This window comes from Lonchura striata, chromosome 18 (assembly GCF_050655825.1).
Source record: "Lonchura striata isolate lonStrDom1 chromosome 18, ASM5065582v1, whole genome shotgun sequence".
In the NCBI taxonomy this organism is placed as follows: Eukaryota; Metazoa; Chordata; class Aves; order Passeriformes; family Estrildidae; genus Lonchura; species Lonchura striata.
Genome location: NC_140720.1, coordinates 7,336,054 through 7,363,832, shown reverse-complemented (window position 1 = coordinate 7,363,832; position 27,779 = coordinate 7,336,054). Strand labels below are relative to the sequence as shown.

At 46.0% G+C, this 27,779-nt stretch overlaps 1 long non-coding RNA gene across 1 annotated transcript in view; it reads right to left on the bottom strand.

Moving 5' to 3' along the window:
* Positions 1–4,951, bottom strand: part of LOC146765825 (uncharacterized) — a 36,203-nt gene extending 31,252 nt beyond the window's left edge. The window contains exon 1 of the long non-coding RNA XR_014949326.1: positions 4,070–4,951. This is a non-coding gene — a long non-coding RNA (uncharacterized LOC146765825). The remainder of the gene's footprint in view (positions 1–4,069) is intronic.
* Positions 4,952–27,779: the final 22,828 nt, after the last annotated feature.

Genomic DNA, 27,779 nt, shown 5'->3' with positions numbered 1-27,779 from the left:
AGAAACGTGATGGATGAAGGCAATTCTGCTTATTTTGGGATAACAGACCCATGCTTCAGTGGCTCTTTCCCATGGTGTTCATGGGCTTGAACACCAAGTCTCTGGTAAACTACTGGCCACCAGCCCTTCAGCATCCAAATAAATAATAAATGTGCTGGGTAACAACCTTCTGAGTACATGGAGAAGTGAATTTGCCAAAAACTGGCCTTGAGAAGTTGATGGAGTTTTAGGTTTGCTCCTCCAGACCCAGCCTTTCAGGCACACCAGGATCAGGTGTGATCCAGGAGCAGGGATGAATTCAGCTGGGCAAGGTGGGTATCTACACATGCTCCAGGGGGACTGAAGTTAAACTCACACAAAAGACTGGAGGAAGAGCAGATGCCAGTGTTTTCTCCCTGTCAGCAGTTCTTGAAGGCTTAAGAGCTTTGCTTTGGTTTTTAAATGCTTCTTTCAGCATTGACAATGCCCAGGGATGTATTTTAATTTAAATAAAAAATTAAATAAATAATATCTTTTAAAAGTTAGGGCAGAAATTCCCTTCCTTTGTACAAACTTTTTATTTTTCTTTTAATGTTATGCCAATTTTTTAGTTTAATTTTTTATTTTTAAATGAAATGCTCTAAGCACACCAAACTTTTTAGAGACTGTTTGCTCACAGCCAGTTTTAGGGCTGGGCCTGTTTAAGAAACCAGAGCATTTGGATGAAGCCTGGGTTACTCCCTATTTATTTGAAGAAGCAGGTTTCAAAAATAGGAATTTTGCAATTCTTTGTCACCATCAGTATAGGGCTGAAGCTGTGGTTTTGCTGTACAAGAAACACCAAATGGATCTGGGTGAACTCCGGAAGGATTTTAAACTCAAAGTCATCTTTGTGGGGCTCTGAACTTCCTTATAATTGATAAAACCTTTAATCCTGATAGCAGTGAGCTGCAGCTGGATAAGGAACAGCCAGGGGGGCTGAATGGGTTTGTGCTCTGCAATGTCAAATTCATTTTAAATAGTGACACTGCCTGTGCTGTTTGGGATCTCAGAGGGAATCCCAGCTCATCCCAAAAATATTTCCATCATTGGCTCTTCCTGACCACCCTGTGAACCCACGAGATCTGGTAGTTCAGAGGGGTTTGTGCTGGTGCCAAAGCAGAGCAAGCTCAGCTCAGTGATACCTGCACAGAGATCGAGCAGCAATATTTAGGAAAATATTGTCCCTTTTTTTCCCCTCCCAGGTAAATAATGAAAGATCTACTAAATTGGAAGCTGTGACCATGCTTGCTGGCTCAACTGCTCTGGTTTTAAAACAGCACCACGGTATTAATAATATTACAAAAAAAAAAAAAAAGAAACAAACAAAATAATTGAATCCAAACCATTATTCAGTGTAACCCTCACTTTAGGGATTTTGCATTGTTATTAAAAAGTGCAAAATAGTGACATCCCAGGCAGACTGTGACTTCTGGAAGTAGTGTGCAACTGCATTTCAGGTAAGTTAAAAATGCTTCCAGAAGTCAATATATAGGATACTGAAGCAAGCTATGAAACTTCAGATCAAAAAACTTCCTTTGTTCTTCCTTTTGTCCTTGGTACCAGCACTGGTCCAAAACCACAGTGAGGAAGAACTCGGCTGTCAATGTGCCATGGGCACCTCTGCTTTTCACAGGAGGGGCAACCTCATCACATCCCCCAGGGACCTGCCTTGGGAATTCCCTGTGTGCAATGGAGCCCTAAATAGTGCAACCCCTCGGGTAAATATAGCTGTGCAAAGCAGTTTATTCCTCTCAAGAGTAAGAGAAGCTGCAGCTTCCCTGGGGACTTTTCATGGATTTCAGCTCTGGACCAGCCCTGTGGATCGGGTTGGATGGAGCAGCACTCCAATGCCCCAGGAAAATCTGTTATTTCCCATAGGAAAAGCACTGATCCCTCTAGGGGAAGCTGATCTCCTTCACACACGCCTTTTCTATCACTAGAAACCATCAGAGCTGGACAAGAGATATTTGTCACTGGTTACAGTGCAGGTAAATGAAACAGATAAAACACCCTCCCATGCAGATAAATTCCACACTGCCCTTCCCTGCTGCAAAATCAACATGTTGCTCTCCACTTTCTCCCTATGCCCACTGCCATTTGTACACGGGTTAGCAGGAATAGCTAATATGGAAGAACAACAAACTTCCCCCTTCCTTTCTTCTGGAATTAATTTCCAATGAACTGGCATTTTAAATTTCTTGATAGCAAAGCCTAAAACAAATATGTCTTTGGTATGGCCTCGGTGCAATATAATGGCATTGTAAATCTATCAAAAACTGTCACTTGTAATTTTCTGTGTTCACAGGAAAAGAATTTTACATAGTAAGATAAACTGAACCATTGTCTTTGAACTTTCCTTTTGTTTGAGTAAAACACTCTGGAAGCCACCAAGTGAACCACACTGCAAAACCCATCAGGTTCACAAGCTTAGATTATTTTTTTTTAATGAGCAAGTGTTCCTTGTGATAACTTGAATTATACTTTCTGAATGGTGGGAAAATACACAGTTGTGTCACACCCTCCCCCAAACTAAACACACTATTCAGGAAACAAAATGAAAATTTAAAAACAAATAATTATTCTTCTTTGCTTCTGTATTGGAGAACTTCATTTGGGGATTATAAATCCTTTTCTAATATTCCTTTTTAATGATGTCACTCCTATTCATGTTCCTTTTACAGCATTTTCTGAATTGTTTTCAGTGCTTGGATCTGATTACTTGGCTTGAAAAATGTATTTTCCTCCTTCTAGAGTAACACTAGATCTAAAACTCTTCCTGTTCTGATGTTATGAAGTAGGTGCTCTTGAGATTGCAGTTTGTGACGCAATTAATCTTGTTTCATTTCCAAGGATAATTGCTATTTCTGCTACAGTAAATCACTCATTTCCATTGACTGGCAAGTCCTGGGGGAGTTGCAGGTTTCTGCTCTGCAGTCCTGCCTGCACAGCCCAAGGCCTCACACCCCCTGAGCTGTGCAGGACGAGAGCAGAGCAGTGAGTCCAACCTCCTCCAGTGCTGCCTTTAGCTTGTACCCTTCATGCAATTTCTTTTCATCAGAACTTTTTATTCCTTAAAATCTCAGAAACAATGCAAGGTACATATGACCTGATGATTGGCAATGATTTGGGCTTGAATGGGGCTGTGGGAAAGCAGCTGAGCATCTTCTGCAGAGCTCCCTGCACAGCAGCACCTTTTTGTTCAGTTTTGAATCTCTTGGCTTAAACTTTCCAGCAAGGTTTATTTTGATGGGGTTTTTTCCTGTTGCAACAAAAAGCCATGCCAGCTTCAGGAGAAGCCAGCCTGCTCTGACTGGAGGAGGGAAAAAAAAAAACAAACCAAGAAAAAAAAAACCCAAGTGCAAATTGCAAAACATGGCAAGTTTTCCAGGATGGAATGAGCCCAGATGGATTCTCCCATTCCCTCTGCCAGGAGCAGAAGTGACTCAGAGCTTATGTGTTTCATGTGGAGCCTCAGCACCCTGCAACAGCCCCAGGAACAAGCCAGGGTGAAGGCAGGTTCAAAAATCAGACTCTTTTCAATTACAGGAGACCAAAGGACAGACCCCAAACATCCAAGCTGAAAGACATGTAGAGCGCTTGTTGCTCATTAGGAATGTCTGTGTTTTTCCCAGAAATTTGCCTCCTTGTTTCCTTAGTAACCCCTCTTGGTAGAAGGAAATGCACCTGAGCATGGCTTAGCAATTGGAATGTTCTCCATCCCTTGCTGCATCCCTTCCCACCCCCGCCCGGTCTCCAGGAGCATCCACGTCGGCACCACCACGTCCAGAGCACAGGCTGAGCGCTGGGGGAGGAGCTGCACTTGCAGAACCAGGAGCCCACGAACCAAAAAGTCTTAGCAAAGAACAAAAATAAACCCTCACCAGTCATTTCTTGCAAATGTTGCTCCCAAGGGATGGGGAGGGGGGGAAATGCGTACTCCAAGATGTACACGAAGGAGCTGCCTACGCTGCTGCGTGGGAAGGGGTTTAATAGGGAGCTGAGAAAGAGCCTGGGTGTAGGAGGAGAAAGTGGCAGATGTTAGCAGTACCTTTTTGTTTTCCTGGATGGCATGGCAGGCAGCGAAGATGGAAAGAAAAGCTCCCCTTCTGCAGAAATAGAAGCTGAAGATGGGTAAGCCTTTTTCCACTTGTCCAGGCTGGGCTCAGAGGTGGCTGCAGCATCCATAAGAGGATCAAGGGCCCACTGCCAGCACCACCCACTGACCATCCTGGAGTACCATGAAAAGAAAGAGCCTTGTTGTGAGAAACCAGACTTGGAAATTACTCCACTGTGCTTATGAAGGCTGGAACAGGTCCCCTTTCTCCTCCCCCAGGGACTCTGGAGCTGGAGAGAGTCACAGGCTGCCAGGGGCATCTCCCATCAGGAACCCGCTGACAGGTTGCTGAATGCACCAGGGATTCCAATTCCACTACAAGATTTTTTGTGATTTTCCAAAGAATCATCTCTCTCCCCAAAATAGCCCTGTGGCATGCAAGTACATGTAATGTGATGTGTAACACTCCAAGTGAGGGAGGGCTGGGTAATTCACCACGTCAACATCCACGTTCCCAGGCCATGGTATTTTGTTTAATATCTTGAATTTTTATGCCAGGCTGTTTGATAATCTCCAATGCAAATTCCAGGTGAGTAACCATGCCTGGTGAGCTACTGGAAAAAAACCCTGCTCCTTGTGTGAGCAGAGAGGCTTCTTCTCAGAAGAAAGGACTTGCAGGTAAGATACAAAGTGCAAAATTAAGCCAGAAGAGGAGCAAAATGTCTACAGGTGCACAGGACAGAGGTTGAGAGGACCAAATGTCTGTACTTACCACAGACACCCTCTGTTTGCACTGTCATAGGTTTTAAAAGCCCTGAAGTCAACCTCTGGCACTGCGTTCCACTGAAGATGCCTTCTGTTCAAAAATCTTCTTCTTGGAAGATTTTTGACTCAAATATTTCACAGAATTTGATTTTCTGTAACTCAGAGCAGGGCTGGGATCCTGCATGGATCCTTCAGAAGTGCCTGGGCTGTGCGTGCAGAGCCCATTTCAGTGTCCAGCTGGCTGCTCTGGGTGTGTTTTTATGCAGGTTTGTTCACACTGGCAGAGGCTGCACAGGCTGCTCACCCCACCTCCCCACATCTCCCCATCTGAGCAGGACACAGAGGCAGAGGCCCTTTAAAGCCTGCATGAATGAGGGTCTCATAAATTCCATATTTGAGAAACTCTGGCTGTATCCTTTGGTCATAAAAAGAAATTAAAGCTGCATGTAACACAGTGTACCCTGTAATCCTGCTGCACAGCCTTGTGCCTGCATAAATCAGCCTCTCATGAATATTGCACTGTACCTGCCACTGCCTGACCTGGGAGTTTAAAACGGATGAATCAAAGGGAAACAAAGCACAGAACAGTCACAGAAAGGTCTCACAAACAGCACCTGCTTTCTGAGAGCCTTAAAGGTCACCAAAAGCAATCTGAGAAGTGCAGAGATTTCAGGGATCCAATCAAAGTTGTAAAAAGTGGAGAAAGCAGATATTTTTCCTTCTCTCTTGCCACAGTGAAGCAAGCCTTGGAATACACAGCAAATCTGGCAGGAGTTTTGTGGTCATGGAGAGGGACAAGCTGTGGAACACCCAGAGTGTGGGGAGGAGCAAGGAAGAAAAGCTATTTTATAAACCTTGGAGGGGGAGGATTATTATTATTATTGCTGCATTTAATGAAGAGATGGGACTATCATGGGGTTAAGAACAATTTATTGTTCAGACAAACACCAGAGGCCATGAGATCTATGCGAGCAAGCAGTCAGCCATAGCTCAAAGTAGTCACAAGTTCTTCATTACAAGGCAAATATATAACTTTCTAATCCAGTAGATAGTTGCTAGAAAGTTTATTTTGCTTTTCTAACCTATCACTTTTACTTAATTTTGCTGCACTGTGGATGTTTTTATCTAATGTTGCACGTACACCTATACACTTCTGTTATAACTTCTAAACTCTTAGCTTAATCTCTACAATTACATTACTACATTATAAACCCTTCACCATCTTATCTAATAGTCTCTTAATTAAGGCATATTCTTACAACTATAGAAACATAAATTTATGATTTTTCTGCTTAATGTCTGTGTATTGTATTTTTATATCAATCCAAGCTTCTTCCAAGGCTGTAAATTCAACCCTCCTGTGTCTGTGGAATTTTCTGTTTTTTCATTTCCCACAGAGAACCTGAATTTCAACAGTGCTTTTCTACCAGAAATAACTCACAAAAACTTAGGATTTCAAATTCTGTCTTGGTTAAATATTATGAACTCTCACTCACTCCATGTATTTTTTTTAATTCAAAAACTTAAAACAAGAAAAAGTCCATCCTGTCCAGCTCGAAAAACAGACAGCAGCAACAGCTTTTATTAACAACTTCCTCCGAGACCTAGAAAGCACATCACAGTGCTCGGGGGGAGGTTTTTATTGCTGAAATCCTCAGTAATGGGCAAGAAAAAAATTCAGCCAAGACATCCCCCTCTGTCCCCTCCACCTTTCCCAGGTTGTTTGCAGCAGCTCACACCTCACAGAATTTGTGCACAGGAACAGCACAGTGGCAGGAAAGGGAGTTCGTCTTCTCCAATGGATTCCGAGACCATGGGCTAAGATTGTCACTCTCTGGCCATTAATTTGCTTTGCAACCTTTGTGAAGTTACTCACTCTGCCTCAGTTTCCCCACTTGGGAATAGTAAAGTTTTGTATTTCAAACTCCATGGTGTCCACCAAGCACCTTATGAGAAGCCACTTGAGCTTTGACCTGTGTAGAATTTTACACAGAGGTTTGCACAGATTTGCTGTCTGCCAAACTGTGGATTTTTTTCTTTCACAGCAGCACCCCCCTTTCAGCTCCTCAGTTCTAGTCATGTCAGCCAGAAACACAGCACACCTCGTGCTCCCTGTTCCTGTATTTCAAAATCCTACATCTTAAGACACTCAGAAAATCTTTGTATTGCATCCAAGAAACACTGTTAAAGGGTATTGAAAGCTTCTTCCATTGCCATTAATTGAGTGAATAGAAAACAGATTCCATTGCTGTCATAGCACATCAAAATAATTAATTCAGCTATAAATAGCTCAGCTTACTCACCGTTTGCTGTTCCTCTTTTATAAGGTCAAGGCTGCAGCCAAAAGGAGTAGCAGCACATTCCAGAGGAGCATCCCTCTCTTCTGCTTGGATTCAGGCAAAACAGCAAGACAAGGAGTGCATCTGTAATCAATGATCCCAAGGCTACACAATTGCATAATAATCAGAGAAATAATTAGTCCCATTTAGGTAGGAAGAGTATTAACAAGCCCACATATACGCAAACCAACTTTAGCTAAACTGCCTTTGTTTTTGTTGGATGATGCTTCTGTATCGACTTGGCTTTATCTTTGGTTATTTCTGCATTAAGTAGAGCTTCTACATGAGAAAAGCCAGTGGAACAAGTTGTGACACCAAAGTATTTTCTTCACCTTAATTAAGGGCTTTCAAACCTCCCTTTGTGCAAGCTCTGCTCTTGCACTTGCTGCAGTTGACCCTGTCCCATCTGTTAGAAGTGAAAACCTGAATATCCAGGCACTCTGAGAGCACTAAATCAAGATACTATAAAGATCAGTAAGAATAAGCAGTTGTAGCAACTTGGATCCCAGTGCAGATCAGGTCAGCAGATCTACTCTGCTCCTGCATGTATATAATGGACACTGCTTTAGGTGTCCCTTCACCTTTCCTGCTGGATTAGCTTTGCCATCATTTCAGAATTGTCACTGTGTTTCAGCACATAACATCTTCGGTATACAACAAATCAAATCTGCACTAGATGAATATATTTCATAGTTGCATTAATTAGAAGAGATCACTGAAATTGGGTAAGAATGCTCTAACAGAGCTGTTTGCATGAGGTTGTTATCCCAGGGAATATTTCCCTGATCCTCAAGGATGCACTTAGGTATTTAGCTACTTTTGGGTGATGTTTATTTTGTGCAAATCACAGCCTCAGTTCCAGACCATGAGCTGCACAATGGTGTATTTAGCCACTGCATGAGACCTAAAATATTCCTTTCCTTCCTTCCTAACTTCCCAAATCTTTGCAACATCATCAATCACAGAACCCTCTTTTCCCATGCTTGCTCAGGGCTATGCAAGCAGGGACTGGAGTCTCTCTCCACTGTTCAAAGCAAAAGAAGATTTTCTGCAATTGTTGAGTTTTCACGGGAGGCAGTGGGAGTTAAACATCCAGCTTGAAAAATGTATTTGCACTCAGGCAGGTCTGGCAGGTCTTCAAGTGGAGCCTGACCTACTCACAGATATTTTTTCCTGCCTAGTCTCACATGCAACCATATTTTCCAGGTAGACTTATCTCCTTGTCACACACAGTGATGTATAACCCTGAAGAAAGTAAAGCAGGTGATTACATTTCCCCAGTCAAGTGTAGCAGAAAGGTCAAATTTAATATGAAGCTGAGGGGCGACGGAATGACACAGAAAATGTACAAAAATAGAGCACAGCCATGCTGGGAGGGAAGCAGCAGCAGCACAGACACACCATTCATCTCCATACAGGCTCTTTATTTCTCCCTGCTCTTTGATTTGAGACTTGGCTCCACTATCATGGAAGATACATTTTTGGGCAAATGTGTATTAGGCAGGTGAATAATTTCCTTCTGCATGGCCTTCAGCCTCCTGTGGTGGCTGCCCAGGATGCTGACATTCAGCATCCACCAGCCCAAGTCCTCCCAAACAAACTGGATTGTTCCAGGCTTTTATGATGGAAAATATATTTTTCCTGAATCCCACCCTTCCAATGGCTGGGTAGCTGCTATGTGTTGTATATACAGTCCTGCAGTTACTTATTTTAATCCTGGTAGTGTCTTTTGAGCATTGCTGGACTCCTACAAAATCTGCACCTAAAGGGAAATAAATGCACAATGCTGCAGCTCCCTGAATTCAGAGGAATTCAGTGTAGTCCCTTCCCATGCCCTAAATGCAATTGGATGCTTCACAACTTCTGTATCTAAATTAGGTTTTTCCATGCACATTTTTTTCCTCTTAGTCCTGCCTAAATTCAGAGGAAACCCCAAGGAGAAATTCTCCTTGGACTACTAGGCTTGAGCCCTACATCCAAAGCACTTAGAATGAAGATCAGCTGCAGAAAACAGAAGTTTCATCATTTCACAGTTTCACAGTTGAAAACAAGCTCCTTCTTTTACTGTCCCACATAATTTTGAGTAGAGGATTTCAAGTGCCTTTCTGCACTCAGGTCTGTGCAGATTCATTTAGCCAGATGAATGCCTTAAAGGTTATGGATAAGACCTCAAACCTGGAAGTGGTTATTCTCAAAGCTAAGAATGGAAAATTCCTGGAGGTCTCCATGAGAAGTTGATAAGAAATAGTGAAGAATGGTTTCATTTAAACACAAAGAACAATTCAGCCATAGCATCACTTTTGACACTGTGAAAGTTATCAGATGAAAGTCTGCTAAATATTTTTAATACTGGAGAGAAATGTAACAATTTACTGTCCATTATGAAACCTGGGATTCCTAGAAGGGTGTCCTACCTCACTGCTTTTCGTGTTTCCCATGTCTGCTTCTGGTTTCAAATGAGTGCTGTGAATCATAGTCTAAGAACAATGTTATAAAGAACTACTTCTTTCCTAGGAAGTCAGATTAATCCCACTTATAAGTAAAGTCTGTGAATGTGCCAAATATTTAGAGAATAAATCTCAAGCCCAGGAGTGATCTGCTTCCTTTTTCCTGCAGACCCTGGGTGTAATGCAGATACCAATGGTCCCAGCATCTCTTGCAGGTTGGTGGTGTGAGTTCATGAGGGGAATTAAGAAAAATTATATATAGAATCAAAAACAGATTCAGCAAACCCCACCAACAGCTAATTCTGGCCAGCTAAAAAATCAGTATATAATCTAAACTAGTCACCTAGACCTTTGCTATTGGAAGTTAGCTTTCCCACAGGGCTCCTTTGAGCCTCCCCCTCCTTCTGAAAAGTAGCACCATGGACTTGTAGAGTTGGTTTCAAACCTGTTTAAGACCCATATGAAAAGTCTATGCCCTGCAGCAAATTTGGCAGTCAACGCTTACAAAATGGATTCAACTCCAGTATGATTGTTTGCATAGTGCATGGTGACTAAAATTAGCCTGCCTCAACTCCACTGCAGGAGGAAATCTGAGTTGCCACTGCAGTTTCAGGTTTCTTGACTTTCAGAGAAATTCGTATCATCCAAGGAACACAGACTTGTCTTCTGTGCAGCTCTGCTCCTCTTGGCTGCCACTGCTCTCCCAAGCTGCATCTCCAAGATATCCCACAGCAAAAGCCTTGTCCTTCCTCACGTGGGAAACCAGAACGTGCTGAAACCTTTGAAAGCCTTTTTTTCAGTATGAAAATGTTTGGGAGATGAATTAGTAAGGAGAGAACGCCCTGCAGGTCACAAATGGTCTGTCCTGGTTGTAGGAAGGGTAAAACCTCCTTGAGAGTTAATTGCCACATGAGACAGAGGTTTCTCAAAGCAGAGGTGTGCTCGAAGGTGCTCTGCAGGAGACATAAACCATGTAAAGTGGGGTTAGGACTAGTAGTTTAACCTTCGTTAGCTGGATGAAGGTGAGAACCCCAACTTGATTCTCAGCCACTGCCCCATGATATCATTGTGTATCAGAGCTTATGCTCCTCTGTCATAATTTAATATTGTGATTTGGCCAGCCAGAGAGCTCACACGCTCCCTTGGTCTCATTTTATTCTGCAAGTGAACAGATGTCCATAGGAGGTCATGTGAGTCTACCATGGATGTCCCTGTTGAACTTGAATTATTCAAAAAGTCAGTCATCAGCTAAGTTCTAAGCTATTGCAGCTTCTTTGGGTTAGTTTTTTGTTTATTTTTTCAGCTTGAGATGTGGCTACAGCTTCTCTCCCCAGGATGCATAAATAATTCATGCAGTTTTGAGGTGGGATCACTCAGGACATGTGTGAAGAGTGCTGCTGGCTCAGATACCCCATCACTGACTGAAAAACCCAGGTCAGCTCCCTTCCTTCATCCACCCTCCACCCCGGGTCAGGCCATGTGCCCTCAGGCCACATTTCAGAGAGTTTTGGTTCCTCTATCTCTGAAAGATCCCAGATACATTTGAATCCAAGATCACAGTTACCAGAGGCTTGTTATTTAATATTTGTAGCAAATTTGTACAAAATAAACTTGCTGCAGCAACAATCCAGCTAAGTACTTGTTTTTATATTTTATATGGATGCAAGCCAGCAACTAGTTTAATTTGCTGTTGTGCAGTAGAATTGAAAGGTAATGATTCACCCTTTAAAAATACATTTAAAATTGTTTAGTGCTGTGACTACAGTATATATCTTATGGAAGGAGCCCAGAGTAAAAGCTCAGTGATGTCAGAGTCCTGGCTGGATGCAGTTAGGAAGAGAGCAGCCCCATGACATGAAATCTGATGATACATTGAACTTCTGACCTATAGAAGAAATCTGATCATTACCACCCACCCTCTTCATTTCAGCTCTGTTCAGGAAAACAAGTGTCTTCATTCATCATTCAATTTTCTCCACCCTTCACTACTGGAATTTTTATATGAGCTGAGTTAAATAGGCCAGACTTTCAAGGTAAATGTCCTGAGTGGCTCAGTGATATCCATGGTGCCTTTTCTGTTTCTTTAGCCATTGTCATTAAGCCTCATCCTGTTCTGATGAGGCTCTACAGGAAAGTGAGGTGCTCCTGTGTCCAGTTTCACTGGGCACATCTTCACATCTTCACTGGACACAGTTTCACTGTGGTTTAAGCAGAATAAAATACTGGGTATAGTACTACTGGATTACTTTGTGTCTGAACTGGAGGCAGTCACTGGGTTTTGCCTACTTTAGCTGCATTCTCTGCTCTGAAGTTAGTCAGTATTAACCCTGAAGTCCTTATTCAGGATTCCCAACATCCAAGGCAAAGTTTGGGGCAGACACAGACTACACAGAGTTTAATGACCGTGCAGAGGTGGTGAGCTGGGGTGGAAGCCCCCAGTAACCTGTGGAGTGTCACCACCATCAGGCTGACACATCTGCAGTGTGGTGTAGAGATAATTAGGCCTTAAAAGACATGGCACCATGGCTGGATGGAGGCCAAGAGTCCTTATCTGAGCTCCTGCCCAGCTTCAGGCACGTTGCTCTTTGCTCACCCACGGCTCAGCTCCCCGGGACCTGGGCATGCGTAAGAGGACAAGGGCTCTACCCACCCCTGCTCTGATAAGCTAAAAACAGAGTGAAGGTCCAAGTCAACCACACTTGAGCATGTGATAAAATTCTTTGCTAAACTGGGGCCTAAGTCAGTGTGTTCTTAGGGTGGAACTCAAATAGCTGCTCTTGGAGGAGAATGAACAGGCACACAAATGGAGCCAAAGGTTCTCCTGGGGTGATGGGCTGGGGTGAGTGGCAAGAGCCAGAGCAAATGGGGAAATGGCCTGATGCAAGAGGAGGAAGGATTGTTGTGACTGGCTGTGTAGCTATGGCTTGGGAGGAGGAATTTCCTTGTGGGAATGTTGCCAGGAGGGTGAGGAAATTGCTTGCTTTTCCAAGCTGAAGCAATTAATGAAGAAGGGGTGAGAACAAAGGTTATGTGCTGTGGGCAGTGTCACTGAGACACAGCAGGAGTGGTGATTTGGGTTGTGGGGTCCAAAATAGTGCACTGGCCTCAGACCTCAAAAACTCTGAAAGAGTAAAGTTATAGAGATCTTCATCCCAGATAAATATCTGTGGTAACCATTCAGGAAGTCTAGGGCAATGGCTTATGTAGTCGACAGTAAAAACAACCCAAAATTAAGATACCAGCCCCAGATTTCATCCAAAGTTCTGGAGACCAAGTGTTAGATGAGTCCCTGGAGCTTCTCTCATCAAGCTGTTACTGCTGGACTGCCTGTTCTCTCTGTTTGTGCTTTCTTTGGGGCTTTTGGGCCACCTAACAGTTCCTTGTTCTAAAACGTACTGAAACTTCATCATGAAATAGGGGAGAACTTCTGTCCTTCTGAAAGAATTTGTGGAAAAGGCATGGAAGGACTAGAAATAAATGGTTATGGTTTTTGCTTCTTTTGGAAAATAATAAATTGCAATATGGGTGGAGGGGACCACAAAGTGTTTTCCACCCCAAGAAAACACTTCAATACATCAGGCACTACACTCTGACATTGTTAGAGCCATGTGTGCAAGAACCCAGCTTCTACACTCAAAAAGACACTTCAGCTACAGCCAAAAAAATTGTGAAAGACAGAACCAACCAACCTCCCAAAAATGCATTCCCCCTAAGGGGAGTTTTGGGCACAGTGCTGGCTGACAAGAGGCTCAGAGCTGTGTAGAAAAGCTGTTTCTGGATCTATTCCTACTACACAGAGGGAAAGAAGATTTCATGCCTGAAGGATCTCCTTGATTACATCTCCATTTCGTAGGCACCATCTACAACTGGTTAGAGCCTAAAAATAGCAATTTCTTCTGCTCAGAAGAGACAGCAGCTTCTTTTCTTTTCTTATACCAGAAAAAAATTGTTTTGAACTGACTCTTCTAGATAAACAGCACTTAGAAGTAAGTGTAGTGATCATGATGAATCTCATATAGGGATTTTCAGTTGCTTTTCATGCCACAGATCACAAATTAATTAAGAAAATCTTGTCTCTTGGAAACTCTTCTATTCACAGTTGCATCAAGTCACTGTAGCAGCAACTTGCATGGAAAAATAACATTAGGGATATTTTTATTTTTAGGTGTCTTAATGAAATATAGCAGATGGAAATGAAGAGGAGAAGCCCACCCTATGTGACTAGCCATCTGTCTGAGCATCAGCAACAAGTGTTTCATGGATCAGAGCAGGAAAATTAGTGGGTAATTAACGTCAGTCTTCAAGCTACCCTACAATTCTTCACACTCATTATTCTTCTCTATGGAATGGCTTTCAAATGCCACCCAGAGCTTACCCAGCTGTGAGAGATGTGCTCATATCCCCAACCCTGGCTTTAGAGTGTTAAACCTTGGGCTGAACACCAGCAGTTCCCTCTTGTCCCACCCACCCTCTCACACAAATCTGGCAGTGACTACATAAAATCCACACTCCCAGCTCCCAAGATCCCAAGGACAAATCCAGTCATTTGCCTTCTCCTAAACTGTCCTTTAAGATGTTCCTATCACACCCTCAGTTCTCTAGCACACCAAGCACTGGGATTTGCACTGGGCATGCCATGGAAACCAGGTTACCAACATGAACATGGGGTAAAGAGCTATTATACAAAACTAGTATTTTGTGTTGGGTTTATTTCTGGCATGTGGCTTTTCCAAGTCTGTTGAGTAGCTGGTCTGGAATCTCACTCTCCAAACCCACTCCAGTGGCTTCCAGGCACTGCTCTGCTGGAGGAAGCCTGCCTTGTTTGATGACATGCTAAACACACAATCCTGAGCACTGCTAAAGGTCAGGCAGCCTGAACTTTTGGAGATGAGATACTTGCTCAGTGTTGTCATTGTTTTACCCTCTTGGTGCCCACACATGCTGCATTACATCTCTGGGTTGCTCTCCTCTTCCTTTCTTGGAAAATCAATGCCTTCTCACAAGAAAGGTTTTGTATTTCATCATTAGAGAGTAATGGTTATTCTTCTTTGGTAACAGGATAATGTTATCAGTTTGATTTAACTTTGTTTATTACCTCCATTCCTCCAGCTGCTACAATTCACTTGATACATGTTTGGTTATTTTTATGCTTTGATTTAAGAACAGTGTGCTCCAAGGCTGCACTTAAAGAAATGCCCAAGGAGTGGAGTCAAGGGAATCATCAACTTATTTACTGAATTGAGCTGAGCCCAACACGATGCCTTAGGAAATAACCTCTTTTCCTGGAAATCCATGGATAACTGTTAAACTCTACTGTATGGCATCAACATAATGAATCTTCACAAAACCCTGGGCACGCAACATCTGAACATGACATAGCAGGTGGAAATTGTGTCATTCTTCAGACAGGGAAAGTGGCCCCACTGACAGAGATTAAATCTAGGGAATCCTCTTTGTAGACCTTCTTGAATTTTGGCTGTCTATTACTTTTATGGCCCTTTTTTCCCCCCTCCTGAATGAGTAAGCAATCACAGTTTGCTGTCAAATGCCCAATATTTACAAACATGGAGAGGCAGATCCAATGTTTTGGTTTGGCTGATGGCAAAGAAAGGTAAAGCTGAGTAAATCCAGATCTGAACCACTCCCAGTGTCCATTGCTGGGGACTGGGCTGCTTTCAGTTCATCTTCAAAGTCCATGGCCTGAGCTGCAAAATCAATTCTGGAGCATCAGAAGGGTCTGAGTAAAAATACATTGCTGTTACTCACAGTAAATAAATACATGAAGTAAGACCTGCTGTGGTGAAGAAAGCTGCACCTAAGTCGTGACATTTGAATTACTGAGCTGCATCCTTGGGATTTGTATCCTGGGTTTGCCAAGGGGCTGTTCCCACGGGGAGGCAGCCAGCACCATTCCGGCTCCTTGGAAAGCTGTGAGTGTTTCCTGGGCTGTAACACAGCCTGAAGGGCCCCAGTCCCTGCTCTGGGTGATGAACAGCACAGCTGCTGGGGCGCTGGGAGAGGCTGGAGGGGTGCAGACAGCTCCTGTGGTGCCATTTGAGCTGGGGAATCCCAGCCAAGGCACCACCAAGCCCTGGCAGGATCACTCTGCTGGCTGCACAGGGCAGGGAAAGCTGCTTGGATGCAGGAGGTGACCCAGAGCCCTTGGCAGGTGCTCCCGCAGTGACAGCACAGCCGAGCTCCCCTTCCCAAACCAAACCCTCCCCCTGATCCTCATCTCCCTGCTCGACACAAACACTGCCCTTTGCAGCTGAAGGGAAAGGGCAAACTGAAAGGGTATTTTCTGAAGCCTGAAGGCTGCTGAAGTGCAAATGCTTCCCTGCCTTTACCTTCTAATGATAGCGTTTGAGGACTGCTTTCATTGCAGCAATGGTAAGAAACTACAAAAGGAAAAAAAACCAGAAGGCAACCCTCAGATTTTTACTCACAAATGGAAAGAGGCAGATATAGAAAAGTGACTACAAGCCCTTGCCCAAGATAAAATTACAGAGCAGAAAACTCCATCCTGCTCTTCAGCACTGAAGATCCCTTCTCCAGTAAAGTGTACCTCCTGAGCTGGGGTGTCTCCCAAGTGAAAACATGTTTCAGAGCCATGGTTTTGGATTCCATTTCAGTGGGCACATGCATGAATGCTCTTCTGAACCTCTGCCTCCCTAATTACCCCTCAGCTAAATACCTGGCAGCTGCTGGAGCTGACGGCACTGGGGATTCTTATGGAACAGATCCTTCATAACCCCCTTGAAAATGAAAATATAAGCAAGCCAGTTCCTGCTGGTGTTGGTTTTACCTGCCCTTGCCAAAACTTCATCTTCAGTTTCCAAAGTTGTTTCCCTCTTTCTTAGGCCCAGGATGGTCACCAGGCTTATTGGGCTAGAGGATCAGGAAGTCCAGGGTCTTATCCTTCTACCTCAATATTTGGGAATTTTATTCCATCATCTATTTTAGCCACACATTAAATAAAAGAGGTGGCACATGAAAAAGGGAATAAAAGCAATATCTTTATCCAAATGCTCTGTGCCTAGTGAGGCACCAGGTGTGCCATGTACTCTGCTGGCTGTTTGGGGTTTGGCTGCTGTTCTTCTGGACCTGGGGGGGTGCAGTGGGTGCCCTGGGTCACCCACCCCATCCCAGGTGACAGGCTTGAGCAGCAGTGCCTGTCAGGACATGCATTTTGATCTTACTCATGGCTCAAAAATAGTCAACATGCTTTATTTTCACATCCACTTCAGCAACATGGGGTTAGGTAGGCTTTGCTTCCATCTCAAAGGGCTGGAGACCAGCGCAAGTCTGAAAGGTTTTAGGGGAAAAAAGTGTTATGGGGTGAGGGAAAATAATCTAGGAGAAACTTTCTGCTGCTCCCAGAAGCAGCTCAGGTGTGACCCATCATGAACATAACCCTTTCCTCCTAATTTTTTGTCCAGCCCAGGTTGAAGCTGTGTTTCCAGCCCAGAGGAGATACTTGGAGTCACAGGAGAGCTCCAGATCATCTCACCCACCTATTTGAGCCTGGTTTTCTCACAGAGATTACCTGCTCAGGGGCATGGGGACATTGTTATTGGCAATCCTCAGAATGCCTTGCCCAGAGGGCCTGATGAACCTCCTCATACTAGCTGAATACACACAGAAAGACCTTGCTACTGCCCCCCAAATTAGTGAGGAGGGAAGGCAGTGTGTGTATTAAATAATACTTAGCAGTACAAAGGATTAATTGCCCTGTTCATGTAAGGGAAAGAAAAAGGAGCTTTCTAAAAGCTGAAATTTGGGGGCCATTACTTTGCAGAGCAGCTGGGCCTCCCACACTGTCTGGTTTGAAGTGAATCTCTCTCACAGGAACTCTGTGTGCTCAAAGCCCCCACTATCCACAGGCAGAAACATGTGTGTGTGTGTGTGTGTGTGAGTGCTACACACTACCAGCTCACAGGTTCCAGCTAATTAGCAGAAATACCCTGCTATTACACTTGGTCAGTCTGTCAGTCAAGAATTCCATGGTCCTGCCTGATGTCCATCCCAGGATTTCAGCCATCCACTAAAATCAAAGTCCATAGAGGCCCATGGAAGCATCCAGCTGGTGACACCTCACACAAAAGCCCCAGGCTTGGGCTCAGCCCTGGCTGCAGCAGAGACCAGCAGCAGTGGGGATACAGCAGAAAAACAGCACTAAATAAACCCAATCTTAGCACCAAGGTTGATGCAAAAAGCCATAAAAACCTGCAGCAATAAAAAAAGAAAAATGCATGGCAAAAATATTTGGGAAGCAAAAACAAAGTTCAGATGCTGATATGAAGGTGGTTGGTTTGGAAGAGGCTGCCTAAAATTCTCTCTCCTGAAGCCTGCCACTTGTCCTGTCCTAGCAGGATTATGGTTTGCACACACCAGCACACATCAGCTTGCATCCACAGCCCTAAAGTTCTGCTCTCCACAAATCCAAGATGCTGCTACCCCCTGCCCACCCCTGCTACTGTTTCATCTGCCTGTTCCATCCATCACCATCCCACCCCAGCTCCACCCCAGCCTATGTTGCAGGACAAGAAATATAATTCAGTTCAGAAGATTCACTTTGAGGTAAGCAGCTGTCTTGCACCACCTTGGACACGTTTCCCATGTCTCAATTAGCAGAGGGAAAGTGGCAGCACTGATGGTGGAGGTCTGGAAGCCCCTGCTTCACTGCAATTCTGGATTCACATTGACACAGAGAAGGATCATCTCGAGGAACAGATCCTGCAAAAGCTCTTGAAGCACTGCTATGGACATGGAGAGGACTCAGTTCCTGGTGCTCTTCACCTGCTCCCGTCCTGATTGCCTGTACACAGGATTAAGCTGTGACTTTGCTTTAGGGCTGCAGGCTTGGTTTAGTATGGTCAGATGAAAAAAATAGAGGTTGTGAGCCAGTGCTGTCACTCCTGGGTCTGGCAGATGTGGTGGTGGCAGTGACCCCTGTACTGGGGCAATTGCACACACAGGGCAGGATTAGCTGAGTGCCTACAGCACAGACCCACCAAGACTATGACAGTGGCGTTTCCAGATTGCTGCTTTACAAGGAAATGTAAAGCATTTTAACACGGAAATGCCTTGTTATTCCATAAAATAATGGGACAGAACACCCCAGCCTGTCAGTCAGGGCCCAGACTCACAGCCCAGCAGTTCACACACGTCAGCAGGGCTGGTTTAGTTCTCTCCAAAACCCCTTTACCCCTCTGCTTAAATCCCTCTGATGGCCTCCAGGTGAACTCTTGGCCTGCAGAGAGGGAAGGGATTACGCAGAGGGAATGGAGTGATGCTGGTAAAGCAGCAGCTGGGAGAAGCAGCACTGATGAGAGGAAGCCAGACACTGTCTGGGTCTCTGCTGCAGGGGAGGGTTTCCCTATGGATGCCCGTGCTGCGTGCTGCTCTCCAGGGAACTGTGAGTGGCTATTTCTGTCCCCCTGTCAGCAGCCAGGAGTCCTGGGGTGCTCCTCTCCCAGACCTGCTGGTTCCCCCAGGGCCAGGTTTCCTCCCTCTGTCCCATCCAGCTCGCTGGGTCCTTGCCAGAGCCCTGGTGCCAAGGGAGGGGTGACACAACTCCCTGAATGGAGCTGGGAGGGACAGGAGAGGGACTGGGAGTTCTCTGACTCGTGTCCCTGCCACCCTGCTGCTCCCTCACCTCTGGACCATTGTCACAGTGAGCTCATGGGCACTCTATTTCCCCTTCCCCGGGACCCTGTGACTCTGATCAGATAACCCTGGACCCTCCTTCCTGCCCCAACGGGGTTGGCAGAGAACCAGGGAAGCCCACCCTGTCCGAAGTCTGTACAGACCCCTGATATTTCCTGTTCATTCTCTTTTGCCCCGCTCTCCCCTTGGACACCACAGAATAAAGAGAGCTGAACCAACATATATTGGGGTAAGAGCCTCTTTTGGAAATCTTTGCCATCTCCTGATATTCCTCCCCGCACAGCCTAGGATCTCTGGGCTAGCTGATATTCAGGGGGCTGTGCAAGGGGGGGAACATCAGACCACCCCCCTGTACTGGGAGGAGCACCTTGCTGGGGGATCTGCACCAGGGACCTGGCTCACCCTGCTGAGCCTCACCAAGCTCACACCTCAGCGCTGCAAACCACAAAACAAGACTCCCAAACTAACACAACACCCCATTGGTGTCTACTCAGCTGTGCAACAGCTGAGACAGACCCACCACGGGCTGGGTTTCCAGCAGGAGTAGCTGTGCCTGAAGTGCAGGTGCTGCCCTGGGATGGGGCTTTGGTTTGGGGCTCAGCTGCCCCAGCTGTGTGCAGCCCTGGCTGGGTGTCAGCTGCTGGACAACCAAAACTGTTCCTGGCCCCCCACACCAGCAGCTCCTGGCACCTCAGAGCATCTCGCTGTGCTGCCTGCAGACAAAAATACCTCCCCAGCTGCTGCCCACCTGGTGCTGGAGACGAGTTTAGGAAACAGCAATAAGAAACTGAAAATAAAAGGCTGAAAAGAGAGAGATACAGGGCTCATACCAGAAGTGAGATCACTAACAATAGTGGTGATACAATCCATCAGAGCTATAGGACATAATTAAGCACTTGAGTGCACTTTGGACACCAAGCAAGTGCCTCTCCAGTAATAGGAAACTCACAGAGATTTAACAGGAGAGACGGTGTGTCCTGGGCTCCCAGAGACTGCCAAAAATAGAAAATATATGGACAGTGCTCTGGGGGGCTAATGCCAGGCACAGGTGGGCATTGCCCCTCTGCTCTGCTTTAGGCTCCACCACACTCCTTTCACCCCCAGCCATGGAGATGTGGGTTTTTCTAGGGGATGAAACAACCACTCTTGCTGGGAGGCATGGCCACCCCTTGGGGCAGAAGCCCACTGATGTATCCCCAGTAGTTCTAGGAGCTGCTGGGATATGGATGCACCAAAAAGATGCAGGAGCAGCTTGTGTGAGGCTCAGGCACATCAGCCAACATCTCCTTCATGGCAGTTTTGGAAGGAGAAGCCACAGCTCTGAGCCATCTTCCAGTCTGGAGGTGATCCATGCTTGCTGGCCTGCCCCACCCCAGGCAGCTGCATCTTCCATGGGGAGTTCCCAGCCCCTGAGAGGCTGCTTTGACTGCAATCCAAGCTTCTATCCAAACTGCAGTTGGTGCTCGAGTGACTGAAATGAAGGCAATACACCTGGATGTGCCCTTTCCTCACTGATGAAGCCTCAGCTCCACCCCTCCCGACACAGTCGTGCTGTGAGCATGGCAGAGTCCCCCTGGCCAGCCTGGACTGCCCATTCCTGGGCTGCCCTATTTCCCCTGAAAAGCTGTTTTTGTGGCAGTAAACTTCACCAGGGGATGAGCAAGAGAGGCCCATCAGGTTTGGTTCCCTGCTGCTGTGTCCATCCCAGTGCCTGTGGGTCTGTGTCAGTGTCTGGCTGAGTGCCCACGCCAGTGATGTCATGGTCAGCTGAAAGGTGCCTCTCAAGTCAATTTATGCTGCTCTTTAGATCCTGTATAGAATGTCATGCACGAGATTGAGTGGAAAATGTCTTCTTTAGCTCCTCCAGAAGCAGGATTATTTAAGTAAGATGCTATTCCCTAGAAACTTTTGACTCAAGCATTATGACATTGCAATAGAGGAGAAATTAATACCACAACAGCCCCTGGCTTATATATTTTCTCTTCTGGGACCTGGAAAGCTCAGACTGGAATAAGGAAATTTAAAACCAGTTCACTCTAAGAATGAGTGGTACTTAAAACCAGCATGAAATAGAGGAGGATTTTGAAAACAAATACATGGCTTAAACAAACATGATCCTAAAAGAAGTTAAGGCAGCTACAACCCCAGTGCTGCTCCTGCTCGGTGTGTACAGTGTGTGAAGGACACAGCAGCCAGCAGGGGCTGAGACTTAGGAGAACTTCATGGCACAGATTTGAGCAGCAGGAGCACAGCATTGTGCCCAGGAAGAGGAGACTGATGTCCACTGTGTGGCCATGGCCAAGGGTGCCACCCCCAGGGGCATCCCGTGCACCTGCAGCTGCACAGCTAGACTGGGTTTCAGTCAGAAAAGCTTGAAAGGCATCATTTTATTTTCTCTCATTCTCCCTATTTTTGGCTTCAGATTCTTGGATGTCTCCTGCCTACTCCCCAAATATGTGACAAGGAGTAGGTTTGAGATAGTAACAATATTAAAATGAGTCAAAGCACAGATTGAGCTGAAAGTTAGCACTAATGCAGGATAAAAACCTCTCAGCAAAAAATAAGAGTCAGGTAGACAGAGGATCCTCAGGAAAAGACTGGGGAGCAAGGGAGTACTGCAGGCTGAGTGGGGTCCCCAGGGCCACATGGTTTAGGAAATCTCACGAGGATGGTCACACCAGACACTGCTCAGCACTGCCCAGGCTGAACCAAGGAGGAAAAATCCAGAGTGAAATAGGAATCATCCCAAAATACAGGCTATGAGGGGAGATAGCCAGCAAATAAACAAACTCCAAGATATTAAAGGCCAGTAAGATCTTGCATCCTCCACAGCCATAAAACCTGCAGAAATAAAGATGCCACATACTGACACCATTTAAAGGGAGGGCACAATATTGTGTCACCATATGGTGATGTGGCACGGGCCAAGACCCTCAATTACAGTACACACACAGCTGGCAGTCCCTCATTTTTTGTTTATGCCCATCTTTCCTCTGGGGACATCCCCTGGCTTCCTGCAGGGTACATCCTCATGGGATGGGGAGCTTTCCCCAGCAAAGAATTTATGTCAGAAAATCATTAGCTGGCTTATTCCAATCACAAAGTATTTTTACGTTTTTAACCAAAATCTATAAAAATCCAGGAAATGTGGATTTATGGCCTATAAAAGGTTTAGCTTGAACTATGACCTGGTTTATGTAATTTACTACAGAGTAGTGCCTTAGAGTGGACTCCAATTCCAGCACTCCAGTGAGCCCTTTTTGAAGCATTTCTTGTTTTGGGCTCTTCTAGAGCACAGTTGGTCAGTCAAACAGATATGGGAGCTTGGAGGGCAGCTGGGCATTGCCCCATGGCACAGGAGAGCCAGGAAGTGCCAACCTTCAGTTTCTCATGAGGACTGTGCCTGTGCCAAGTTAGAAAACCTTACCCCAGTCTTTTTCCCTGGAAACAAGGTAAACACCTTGTTTCCAGGGAAAAAGACTGGGGTAAGGTTTTCTAACTTCTGGTGGCACTGCTCCTTTCTCACCCCTCTCCATCTCTTTAGGTGCCAGCAAGTCAAAACCTTTGAAGAGATAAATTGAACAGGGGGGTTGTATCCATGTCTTGGCTTGCAGAAGGATCTGCCCTAGGGCTTGGCAATGTTTCTGCTGCAATGCCAGAGCTTGTGGGGGTGACTCTGGAGCTTCTCTTCACCACAGCCCCCCCTGATGCCATTGCTGCCTTGGAGGCTTCCCTGGAGGTTCAGCCCCAGCACAGCCCCACGAAGGAGCAATGTAACACCATGGAATTTGCTGAGTTGGAAGGGACCCACAAGGATCAGCAAAGACCAACTCCTGGTCCTGGCAGGACACCCCAGTAATCCCACTGTTATGCCTGAGAGCATTGTCCAAATGCTCCTGCAGCTCTGGCAGCTTTGGGGTTGTGACCACTGCCTTGGAGCAACTTCATACCCTTGAGAACATGTCTGGGTGACCCATCTCTAGAGTGGAAGGAAGGTTCTGCAGCATCAGTGATTTATTTAGTGATGAGAAGTGATGAGCACTGCCCAAGCAGAGTGTGAGATACACCTAAAAAATGGAATCTGTACAAACAAGAAAGGAAATTGCAGCAGCTGTGGAGCAAAGCTACCATGTCTCTTGTCCAAACACCAAAGCTTCCCTGGAGGAAGGTGTGCTGCACACTGTGCCCTGAGGCCAATATTTGTGTGTAAATCAGCTGGAGCACCAAACACCACCAGCCCTGAAGAACCTCTAGAATTGTGCCAGTCTGATCTGCAGTTCTCCTGAAACATGACTTCCTCAGCTGGCTTTTTTACTCTGATTTTTTCTTCTGGGTATCAGTCTGAGAACAGATCTACTTTTTATCATGGTTAAACACCAGCCCAAAGCAACACTAAGCAGTAAGAAGCACAGTCTAGCTTGGTATCATGCAACCCAGCTAGCTGCTCAAGGCACAGAGAGCCCAGCAAAGTCTGCCTGAACCATAGGAGGAACATGGAAACTGCCTCTCCATCAGCAGGTAAATCCCTGCTACTGCTGCCTCCTTCTGAAAACTCTCCTTATGTCCATTTCACACTTCCTTCACTTTCTTATTTCTGATTTCAGATCACACTTCACACTGTTTGTAAAGCCCAGCTCACAAAACAAGAAGAGTTCAACATCCAAGTGTTGCTGCTGTCAGCCCAGAACACTGCTGGTGGCTCAGCAGAGCTTTGTTAAAGTCTCTTTATCCCTCCAAAATTCTCCTCCATGCTTCCTTTTGAAGGTTTCTGACCCATTTGTGTGATTTCCAGGCTGAGTGAAGTGATGAACCCTCTTTATGCTGCCCCTTTATCTGCTGTCAGCCAAGAGGGACTCCTGTACCTCTAACTCTTCTGATGGACCAGGCCATTTTGGGAACAGGACATTCCAGACCATTTTGCAGGCATTTCAGAGAGATTCTGACCAGCAGAGCCCTGAGCTTCCTGCAAACCAGGACGGCAGCAGAGCCTGGGCTGGAAGAGCTGCAGCTTCCCCACAGCAATCATGGTGTGAACTCCACCTCACCCCCTGCCCAGAGCTCACCCAGCCCTCTGCTCACAGCTTGCTGCAATTCAGCCACAGCTTTGGCCCAGAGGTGACATTTGGGGCTTTATTGCAGATGCAGGTTGCTATGGTGAAATGACTTTCTGAGCACCCTGTAAAGTTCAGAGAAGGATTAAAAGTGCTTCCAAAAGCCACTCATCGACTTGCTGTGCCCGGCTGATGGCAGGTTATCACCCAAAAAGCAGCAAAGCATTTTTCTCACCACCTTTGAATGAATCCTGCTGTTCTCTAGTGCTGGTCCTGCCAGCCAGATGGTGCTAGGATGTTCCCAGTGCCTTCCTTCCCTCTGGAAATGTCCTTCCTCATTTTCTCATCCCACATGTGGAAACCTGCAAGGCAAGGATGGGTACCTTGTGTCTGGTGCTGAGTTTGCAATGCCAAGGTGGGGGGCTGGTCCTGCACCCCCTGAACCTCTGAGCTTGGGCCTGGCTGAGCTTCCATCCTTCCTTCCTCCCTCCCTTCCTTCCTTCTCAGGGGGATGAGACACAAGCACATCTGCATGGGGCAGGAGAGCTGTTTTAGCTCCAGAGCACCCACACAGTGTTTATGTGCAAGTGAGTCAACCGGACTCTGATGGGTTTGTGGATGCTGCACAATTCACCTCTCTCTTATCTCAGGGATTTTCATTACCTTTTGGGCAATTTTGACAAGGATTCAATTTTCCCCACCCACCCACACATCCTGCTGCTCTCTCATTGAACACATCAATCAGCAGCCAAAAAAGTCCTCAGCACCTTTTCTCCCCTGGATTCAGCCTCCCTCATCAGCCTTTAACATTTCCTTGGGCCTGAAAAGACTGAAACACTTCACACCTGATCCATGTGCTGCTCATCCCACTGATATCTCTGTGCCATCCCAGGAGCAGAATCCAAATGCCCCAAGCAGGGACAGAGCCATGTGTAGCACCTGCAACCCTGCAGGAGCACCCATGCAGGGGCAGAACAAGTGTAAAATTTTCTATCATTCTCATCCAGAGTATCCATAATATTTCAGAGGTATTCCAGCTGCCTTTGCAAACCAGTGAGCTCTCAGATTTCCTGATTTTTAGTCCTGCTGGGATACAGGCAGCTGCACAATTTTCCATCAGTCCAGTTGTTTCCACAAGGTAGAAGCTGATTCATCCAGCCTGGAGACACAGCAGGATGCAGGGTGACCTGTGGGACACCTCCCCACACTCCCACTCCCTCATCCAGGTGTTGCTTTCAGCACCAGCCAGGCCAGCAGGACGTGAGCTCTGACCCAGGGCTGCACCATCAGCTCTCCTTTTTACTTGAACTCCAAGTAAACAGCAGCCAAATTTAATTTGAAAGGGAGACCCTGTGTGTGCAGAGCAGCTTTGGGAAGGTCTGACCCTGGGAGGAAGCAATGATTTGCTGCCACAAAGGGCCTGGCTGGTGGCTGCTCCATCCCTGCCAGCCCTGAGCCAGGGCAGGGCCTCAGGGACACTGGGACATTGATCCCACCTCAGGCCCGTGTGCCGAAAGGTGGAAGTGAAAAGCAGATGTGGTGTCTGGGAAAGGTTCCAACATGAGTTTTTGGTTTGTTTTTTTTTTTCCCTTTTCCTCTTCATTTAAGCTCCAAATCTGAGACAGCCTAAAAGGCCCCTGGGCACAGCAACATTCAGGAGCAGGAGATGGCAGCACCTCCCAAACGTGCCCCAGCCCCTGGGCACTGGAGGGAGGCAGGGGAAGGTCTGAGGTGGGTGTGAGGAGCATCAGCCCCCTCAGCCCTGCAGCCCCACCTGCTGCTGCCTCATGAGTTCAGAACATTCTCAGGCACAGAATGAAGGGGTACTTTAACAACATTCTACCTGCAAACTGGAACAGAACTTCTCTGAACGCTGGAGAAGCAGCAGGAAGAGGAGTGCTGGGGAGCTCAGCCCTTGCAGTGCAGAGATGAAACCTCATCTCCCCCACCCTGTCTGGCTCCCTCCCAGTGCCCAGCAGGACCTCTGTCTAATAAAGGAAAAGCTTTCCCTTCCCCGAGTGTTCAGTGAATTGGACTGGAGGTCCCAGCTCCAGAGCAGACAAAGGCAAATCCCAACTGGAGCACTTGCAGGGGTGAGGGCAGGGGAGCATCTCCTGAACCCTGAGTGACCAAGTGCCTGGACTCCTCTGTCCTGCCTCAGACACAACAGCTTCACCTGGGAGAGCTGCTTCAGGGAACCTGAGGCTTGGCTGCTGGAGGAAGGCTGGGAGAAGGGAATCCTCCAGCAGAATGAGTTTTCTCTCGGGCTCCACACTGTGTTTCAGTTGTAAGAGCACCATCTTGTGTCACAACTGACTGCTCCTGCTGCTGGCCACAAGCTCAGTGTAATAAGCACCAATCCACATCTCTTCCCATCAGCTCCCTTCCCACCATCATCTGAAGTGTTTTAAAAAGCAGGAAACTATTTGCACTCAAAATAGGTTTTTTTGAAAGGAGTATAACCACACAGATTCAGTGAGTCCTGCAGGCCCTGCCAGGAGCTACTGTGGTCCCTGGCCAGAGGCCCCTCACAGCTTGTTGTACAGTAGAAATAAGGGGCACTTGTGCATCAGACATCACCACCATGCCCAATACCAGCTCCAGACTGTACTGCTCAGACAGGACACTTAAAATGGGAGGTGAAGGCAAAAAGAATCCAAATTTTTGGTTTACTATTTATTCCGTTGTAGAAAAACGGAGTCTCCCTCAGAAAAAAATAAAAAGTGTTTTTCAATAAAAGCATTCACATTAAGAAAGTTTAACAGTGTGTGTATTCTGCCTTGACACCTCTTTGTGTAGGAGACTGATACAACTGAGAGAATTTCTTAGAAATTTGCCTCAGAAACAGTGAGTGTTTTTCCCATGATTCCATGTCCAGTGCAGACAGGTTTGTTATTTCCAATGGCTTCAAACTTCAGTCTCCAAACAGCAGTTGTAACTCCTTAGTTCAGAACTCTGTTCTCTTATCTCTCTCTACACCAGGTCTGGAAATCTCAATTACTTACGCACAGACCTGGGGGGCTCCAGGGCTGCTGGAAGAGCTGAAACACTTCCAGAGTGAAAATTTATGATGTTTCTTCCCATGTAATAAAGACACATTCTGCTTTAGCACAGTACAGTGTGTGTGACCTGCCTGGGAACTGATACGGCCCCAGAAGCATCACTGTAAGGAAAGGGAAATGTATCAGGACATATGTTCTGGAGAGTAAAAAATCTTCCACGAAAACTCCACTAACTAAGCAAAAATTATGGTGGGTTTGTTCAGCACCAGGTTTATAAAGCTTCAAGGTGGTACAACAGTGGTAACAGGACATTTACAGCAGTGGTAACAGGTGGTTCTCGTCCATGGATGATTCCAGTGTTTGCACATGCATTTGTGCAAACAAATCCAAAGCATTTTTGTTCTGGAAGTTTTAAACAAGTTCACGTGGGG